General features: G+C 44.2%; 1 non-coding gene across 1 annotated transcript; it reads right to left on the bottom strand.

Moving 5' to 3' along the window:
* Positions 1–258: 258 nt before the first annotated feature.
* Positions 259–336, bottom strand: LOC115873921. The gene has a single exon (XR_004048691.1). It is a non-coding gene; the product is annotated as a small nucleolar RNA U83B (small nucleolar RNA).
* Between the last annotated feature and the right edge of the window lie 8,246 nt (positions 337–8,582).

Consider the following 8,582-nt stretch of genomic DNA (forward strand, 5'->3'; position numbering starts at 1 on the left):
AAATTGACAACACATTATATAACTACCACATGGACCAATAGGTAACATCATGATAAATGGTGAAAAGATTGACGTTGTCATGGATTTCATTTTGCTTGGGTCCACAATCAATGCTCATGGGAGCAGCAGTCAAGAGATCAAAAGACAAATTGTATTGGGTAAATCTGCTGCACAAGACCTCTTTTGCGTTGAGAAGCAGTGACACTACTTTGAGGATTAAGGTGTGTCTGACTCTAGCCATGGAATTTTTTTTTTTTTTTTTAGCAAGGAACGTTTCCGCAGTCTGGCTCGGGCGCCGTGCCCAGCGCTCATTCCAGGGTCTCATCACATTTTTAATCGACTCATATGCCAATTGGACATTGAATAAGAAAGACCAAAGAGAAATCGATGTATTTGAACTATGGTGTTAGTGAAGAATATTGAAAATACCATAGATTGACAAAAGAACAAACAGATTTGTCTCAGAAGAAGGGCAACCAGAATGCTCTATGAGGCAAGGGTGGCAAAACTTTGTCTTATGCACCTTGGACATGTTGTCAGCAGTTACCAGTCTCTGGAGGAAAACATAAAGCTTGGTAAAGTCGCGGAGTGACAAAGAGGAGGGCCCTCAACAAGATGGACGGACACAGTGGCCGCCACAATGGGCTCCGACATAAGAACAGTGGTGAGGATGGTGCGGGACCAGGCAGCGTTTCCTTCTGTTGTGCACAGGGTTGCTATACGTTGGAACCCACTCCAGGGCACCTAACAACAACAACAACAACAACAACAACGTGGTTGAGAAGAGACACTTCTGTAGATAAAAGGATTGTGATCTTTAGTGTTTTCGGATCCTGACTTTGATAACCTGTCTACTTCCCTAATTAGTGCCCACAATCGTGAGCAATGTCTGTTGTGGGTTTTGTGGGGCCATTGCAATAGTTCATCAAACCCAGCCGAGAAGCAGAATGCCCTCAGCGAGATGGTTATTGTCTGAGTGGCATAGAGAAGGACGGAAGGTGAAGGTACGGCTGTCTGAGCTCTGGCTCAGAGACACCAGCCTTGGGCTGGTGTGGACTTGTGTTCTCCTTCCCCAGTGAAGCTGGAGGAGGTCAGGCATGATGCTTACGCTACTTCCTCAGGAGGCAGCTGTGAACACATCAGATGGATCTCCACCATCAAGGCAAAAAACCAAGGATGAATAAAGATATAATCCTGTTATATAGAAGACTAAAACGGAGGCAGAGCATGGGGAATGATGGAGGAGAGGAAGGGATGCTACTAATATGGGTGTTTCAGAAATGATCTTTCTGGAACTGAGACATGTAAGCAGAGAAGTGAAGGAAACCTCTGTTTCATTGATGGTCCCAAAGTGAACATTAGTCTAGTTACATCTAGTAGAATTTTAGATCTGGAAGGGACCGCAGAGATGTTTGCATGCCATAGATGAAGAAACTGAGAACCCAGGACAGTGACATCACAAGGTTCGATGTCACCAGTCATTCCATGGGAGGAAGATGAAGCTTTCTACTCCCATAAAGATTCACAGCCTTAGAAATCTGAAGGGCACTACTTACTGTACCCAGTTGTGGTCGTTACATAATTTCAGGTCAACTTGATAAATAGGTCTAGGGGTGGAGTCTAGCCTGTCAATCAGGTCACAGCCTGATGATGCCTCCTTGCGGACATGAACCTCTCTTGAAAATTGGGGGAACTTTCTCTCTTTCTCCCTGGAGGTGGGCCACACTCTCTCTGCTTCACCTTTCTTCCTATTGAGACACTTGGAGGATCTGGAGGAGCCATGTGGAGATTTACGCCAGCACTGAGGTGCTTCCACAGCCATTGGATTCACAAGTCTTTTCACCCACCAACCTGTGATCTTCCTACATTCAACATCATTGCATGTCCTTTGCTAATGTGAAGAGGAATTTATAGACTGGTATTGGACATAGGGCTAATATCAGACTTATGGACTTGATCTGGACTGGGCTGGGATGTTTTCCCAATATACAATTGCTCTTTGATAGAAAGCTCTCTCTTAAACACACGTGTCTCTGGATTTGTTTCTCTGGTCAACCCAGTCGAACACAATATGGTACCAGGAGTCAACCTGGGCTAACACACCAGTCTCAAACTTTTTTCACTGCATCCTTTCTGCTGCTTCTGAATTTATTTCAAATTAATAAATTTTTACTGTAATTCTCAGTTTTCACTACCTTGAGGGCTGGCTCCCTATGTGCAACAGTGGCATTTATACCTTTACACACTTATACCATCTTCATTAGTAAGAAAATGTATATAAGTATCTGTCCATATTTTATGGACTGGGGATTGAGATCCACAGAGATTGAGCAATGGGTCTACTATGTGACAATGAGTGAATGGCAGAGCAGAAACTAGAACTTAGGTCTCCAAAACCTTATCTCTTATAAAGCATTGCCCTAGACGACATGGCCTTGAGATTGGAAGATGGGAAGGAGTTACAGTCAGTGGCAAGACTGTGACGTCAAAGAAAAATTGTGAGAATGGTCCCAAGGTAAAACATGTCTGTGTCTTTGGGCCTCCACTCAAGTACTCCCTCAATGCAACAAAACTTTGTTCTATTAAATTGGCATTCCATGATGCTCACCTTCCCGACACAATTGCTAAAGACAAATGTGTGCATAAGCAAATGTGGTGAAGAAAGCTGATGGTGCCTGGCTATCAAAAGATATATTGTCTGGAGTTTTAACGGATTGAAGGTAAACAAGTGGCCATCTAGCTCAGAAGCAACAAAACCCACATGGAAGAGGCACACCAGCCTGGGTGATCACGACGTCTTGAAGGGATCAGGTATCAGGCATCAAAGAACAAAAAATCATATCATTGTGAATAAGGGGGCATGCAGATTGGGGACCCAAAACCCATCTGTAGGCAACTGTACATCCTTTTACAGAAGGGACTCAGGGAGGAGACAAGCCAATCAGGATGCAGTGTAGAAAAGATTAAACATACAACTTTCCTCTAGTTCTTAAATGCTTCCTCCCCCCGACTATCATGATCCCAATTCTACCTTACAAATCTGTCTAGACCAGAGGACGTACACTGGCACAGATAGGAACTGGAAACATAGGGAATCCAGGACAGCTGATCCCTTCAGGACCAGTGGTGAGATTGGCGATACCGGGAGGGTGGAGGGAAGGTGGGATAGAAAGGGGGAACCAATTACAAGAATCTACATATAACCTCCTCCCTGGGGGATGGACAACAGAAAAGTGGGTGAAGGGAGATATCTGACAGTGTAAGATATGACAAAATAACAATAATTTATAAATTATCAAGGGTTCATGAGGGAGGGGGGGAGCTGGGAGGGAGGGGAAAAATGAGGAGCTGATACCAAGGGCTCAAATAGAAAGCAAATGCTTTGAGAATGATAAGGGCAACGAATGCTTGATACACAATGATTGTATGTATGGATTGTGGAAGAGTTGTATGAGCCCCCAATAAAATGATTTTTTTTAATGTCTGTGTCTTAATAAACAATCATTTGCTCAAGTAATTTCACTCCTTTTTTTTCCCTTGAAGGCCAGCCACTTCAATTGAAAGCTAGAGAGCGTGTGAAGCCCATGGGTTTGGTCTTTTATCTGGAGCTTCAACTTATTTAAACTTGAATGTTATGGGCGTATCCTGAGCTTCATCATGTAAAGGTCCAAGTTAGTTTTGCTTTTCTGAATATCTATCCCAAAGAATAATATTCACCAACACAATAATAATGACTATCCTTTATTGACTGCTTACTATGCTTACTGTGTTACTTGAAGCACTTTAAGAGTAACTTCCTATTTGTTCTTCAATATGACCCTATGGAGCAGATCTACTATTATCCTTACATAAGGAAACATGGGCACTGGGAGGATAAGTAACCGGCCCAAAGTAAATCAGCTATTGCTGTCCCACCACTATATAGTCCTCTCACATAGTATCTGCTTCCTACTGAATGCACCCAAGACTCTTTACCAAGCTTTCTTTGGGTACAAGAACATCCCATGTCCCTGGGGAGAGACCTCAAACCATGAAACTGGTGGATCAATACCCCAGTTCCTTGTTTCCTTGGTGGGGGTGTCTTTCTGCAGCATAGTGTAGTATCTTTCAGAGGTCCCTATGAGATTGAGACCCCATTACCTACAAGGCAAATATACTCCTTATCATGCGCTGTATATACCATCTTCCATTCCATTCCATCTTCACAGATGATCCCTGGCATTATCCATCGCCCCAATAAAATTTTTTTCACAGAAATCTTTATTTTAGCATCTGCTTTTAGGGACTCAACCCAAGTCAGTTGGATAAAATGGAAGTGGCTCTAGAAAGCAGATCCCCAAATAGAATTTAGAACTGAACAATTCACTGGCCAGGTGAATTGATCCTTTTGTTAGTGGTGTGGTAGTGGGAACCCTTGGTGTGCTAGAATGTGAGTCACCAAGACTCTCATCTGTGAGGAACTAGATAGAGTGCATGTGGAAGTCATGCTTATGGAACTATTCCAGCTTATGGAATAGCTCAAGAATGAGAAAGATTTGTAGCAACAATAGTGATAAAATTTGCAGACTCGGTTGTCTGTTCACATCAGCCAACTATCAACACAGCGTGCAGTGAGAAAGTCAGGAATTCTCTATGCCAGCATGTAGATGCTCATATTCCACAGCTGGGGGGTAGGCTGCTGGAAATCAGACTGATAATTTGATTGTAAGAGTGTTCTCAGGACAACACATCACATAGTAAGCACTACCTAAAAGTGTTGGTTACTATTCCCTCCTATTCCGATGGGACTGTTAACACCCAAGTTTTCATGGAATTGTTGTCACTCCTTATATGGACAGGGTTGGACTAGTTTCTGCTGTGCGAGGAATTTGCCAAGGCCAAATGTCTTCCTCCCTGAGGCATGGCTCTTCCGTGATGACAGTGACCTCTGTAACTGTGCCCTGCTTGAACTCTGCAGCCAAGAGCTTCTGAGTTGGACCCAGGGAATGAGTTGCTGGTCCCATCCTTCTCCCCATAAAAAGCCACCTCTTTGGGTATGTTCATCACCACCCCCAGACACATCCTGGCTGAGCAGACAGTGAATCTGCACTTACTTCCTCTCTTCCTTAGGGCTGGAGGGACAAGGGCCTCTCACAGGGACTCCTATTCACTTCCAGAACTGAATCTAGACCATTACCTGCACCAGAGTCCAATAACAAGAGGAATTGCTCCTATTTATTGGGCATCTGAAGAGCCATGGTTGCATAGTGGTTTCGCTTTAGGCTGCTAACTGCAAGGTCAGCAGTTTGAAACCAACAGCTGCTCTGAGGGAGAAAGATGGGGCTTGCATTTCCCGTTAAGAGTTACAGTCTTGCATTCCCTAACAGAAAGGTCAAAAGGAAGAGATGAGCCAGCCAGGGTGAAGTATAGCACCAATGAAACATACAACTTTCCTCTAGTTTAGTGGTTCTCAACCTTCCTAATGCTGTGACCCTCTAATAAAACAGTTCCTCATGTTCTGGTGACCCCCTCCAACCATAAAATTATTTTTGTTGCTACTTCATAACTGTAATTTTGTTACTGTTATGCATCCGGTGACCCCTGGGAAAGGGTCATTTGACCTTCAAAGGGGTCAAAACCTGCAGGTTGAGAACCGCTGCCCTAGTTCTTTAATACTTCCTCTCCCCACCCCTATCATGACCCCAATTCTACCTTACAAATCCGGCTAGACCAGAGCATGTACAAGGGTAGAGATAAGAGCTGAAAACACAGGGAATCCAGGACAGATAAACCTCTCAGGACCAATAATGAGAATAGCAAAACCAGGAGGGGAAGAGGAAGGTTGGAGGAGAAAGGGGGAACTGATCACAATGATTTATATATAAGCCCCTTCAAGGGGACGGGCAACAGAAAAGTGGGTGAAGAGAGACATCAGTCAGTGTAAGACATGAAAAATAATATTTTATACATTATCAAGCATTCATGAAGGAGGGAGGATAAGGGAGGGAGAGAAAAATGAGCTGATACCAAGGACTCAAGTAGAAAGAAAATGTTTTGAAAATGATGATGGCAACAAATGTATGAATGTGCTTTACACAATGGATTTATGTATGGATTGTGATAAGAGCTGTATGAGCCTCCAATAAAATGATTTTTTTTAAAAGAGTTACAGTCTTGGAAACTCACAGGGGCAGTTCTAGCCTGTCCTATAGGGTTGCTATGAGTTGGCATCAATTTGATGCCGGTGAGTTTGAAGTTTGGGGTATAGGACATCTAATGAGTGGTATAATGAGCTATGATGAGTTAAGTTGCTAATCAGAAGGTCAGCAGTTTGGACCCACCAGTTGTGCTGTAGGAGAGAGATGAGGTTGTCTGCATAAAAAGTTTCAGAAGCCAAAGGGACCCTTCCACTCCGACTTTTACGACCACCATGAACCAGAATCAACTCAATGAAAGTGAGTTTGGCTTTTTGTTTTATTGGGCATCTGAGCCCTGGGGATGATGTTGGGTAAGTTTTTGACTGCTAACCTCAAGGAAGAAAGAGGAGGCTGTTTAACTCCGATTAAGACTTACAGCCTCAGAAACCCTATAGAGTGCCGCTCTGAGTCAGATTTGACCATCTGGTTATGGATCAAATAGTATGTATATGTTTCACTTACACAGTGAAGGTGGCAGAGTCAAGAATGGTCTGTTTGACCCCAAAGATGTTCCCACTACATGGCGCTGTGAATGGATCCACCTTGAATCTTGGTATCCACCCCCCCATGCTTTTATAACAATCACAAAATAGATGCAAGCAAATGAAATCGTTCTGCCCTCAAATACCTTATCGTATTAGTGAGAAGATGAGATTAGCACAAATGGAGCAGTTTGAAAAGGATCCCGAACTGTATCCAATCAGCTCGGTTTAATATGGCTCAATAGCACCATAAATTCTGCGTGCTGGGGGAGCTTAGAGAAAGGGAAGAATAGGAGACCTGAGAGATTTCATGAGATGATGGAGAAAGATGAGACTTTCTCCTCTTGTAAAGAATTACAGTCGCCCCAATAAATTGATTAATAAAAAATATATATATATATTTGAAAAAAAAAAAAAAGAATTACAGTCTTGGAAACTCAGGAGCAGTTGTATCCTGCCCTACTGGGTCACTGAGTTGGCATCGGCTCAGTGGCAGCGAGTCTAGTTTTGATTTAGATTCATGAGATGAAGAAGTGTGCCTTACACGGAGACAGGGAAGAAAGTGACCTAATCAGAGGAGAGTCAGTTCAGCCTAACCTAGCTGCGTGGGTCCTTTGGCCCTGTGTGGTGTAAATGGCACACTCAGCCGCTAACCAAAAGTTTGGAGGTTCCAGTCCATCCAGACAAGGGTGCAAAGAAAGGGTGAGCGACCTACTATGGAAGAGTCTGCAGCTGAGAACTCTATGGAGCCCAGTTCTCCGGCCTGCTGGGGTCATCATGAGTTAGACCTGGTAGAAGCATGAATGGAGGAGTAGTCATGAGGAGGAGGGATGAGACTGACAAGGAAGTCCTGGAAGGTCATTGTGCTGGTCTGGGTAGACTAGAGAAACAAATCCAGGGAGACTCATATGTGTATAAGGAAGAGGTTAATATACAAGAGCAATTGAATATTGAGAAAACATCCCAGCCCAGTCTAGATCAAGTCCCTAAGTCACATATTACCCCATATGTCTGATACCCATCTATAAAGTCCTCCTCAGACTTATGAAACGCATGCAGTGATGCTGAATGCAGAAGGATCACAGGCCAGAGGGTTGAAAGTCTTGTGGATCCAGTGGTGTTATAAGCATCTCAGTTGGCAGGGGTCTCTACGTGGCTCCTTCAGCTCTAGAGGTCTGGTCGCATCAGGGTAGGTCCATGAGGCTTCTCCAGCTCCCAGGGCCTAGCGCCAGTGTCTTGTTGGTAAAGCGTCTTTCAGGGAGTGAGTCAACAGAGTCTCTAAGGGAGTAGTGAGAGAGTCTCTCCCGCTTCCAAGGAGGAAATCCAGGAGTCCCCAGAATTGTTCGGAGAAGGCCATGTCCACACAGAGCTCTCATCGGTCATGACCCGATTGATAGACTAGACTCCACCCCTACACTCTCAATCCTCTCAAGTCCCAAATTGACACCAAATTATGAAAGTACCGCAGCTGTGAAGGGAAATTCTGACTCAAGGTGGAAGCTAAAGGAACCTCTGGAAATTGAGGAGGGGCATGCCAAAGGAACCAGGAGGGCAAGGAGGGTTAGACCTGCGGGGGTAAAGGACAGGGCGGAGGGGAAGGAAGGCTATCAAAACATGCTGATATGAATAGCTAGGGCCTCGACAAGGGAATTGGAATAACCCAGCAAGGGAAGTACTAACCACATTTGGTGAACCACAGTCAGAGGGGATGAAACAAGGGTGCTCCACTTCTTTTTCCCTTTATGCTCAATAAACAGAAGACAGGCAGAGGGAGAGGGGGGAGAGGGAGGAGAAGGGAGGGACAGACAGGGAAAGGAAATGAACTCAATTTATGGATGGCGTTTGTTTAAACAACTTGAATTAAGGCTTCCTCACAAGGAAACGAAAACTGCCATTCTGGTCAGAACAGCAATACAAAAAATAC

The sequence above is a fragment of the Echinops telfairi genome, unplaced genomic scaffold (genome assembly GCF_000313985.2).
Source record: "Echinops telfairi isolate 266 unplaced genomic scaffold, ASM31398v2 ScPeMD7_7469;HRSCAF=8507_1, whole genome shotgun sequence".
Classification (NCBI taxonomy): Eukaryota; Metazoa; Chordata; class Mammalia; order Afrosoricida; family Tenrecidae; genus Echinops; species Echinops telfairi.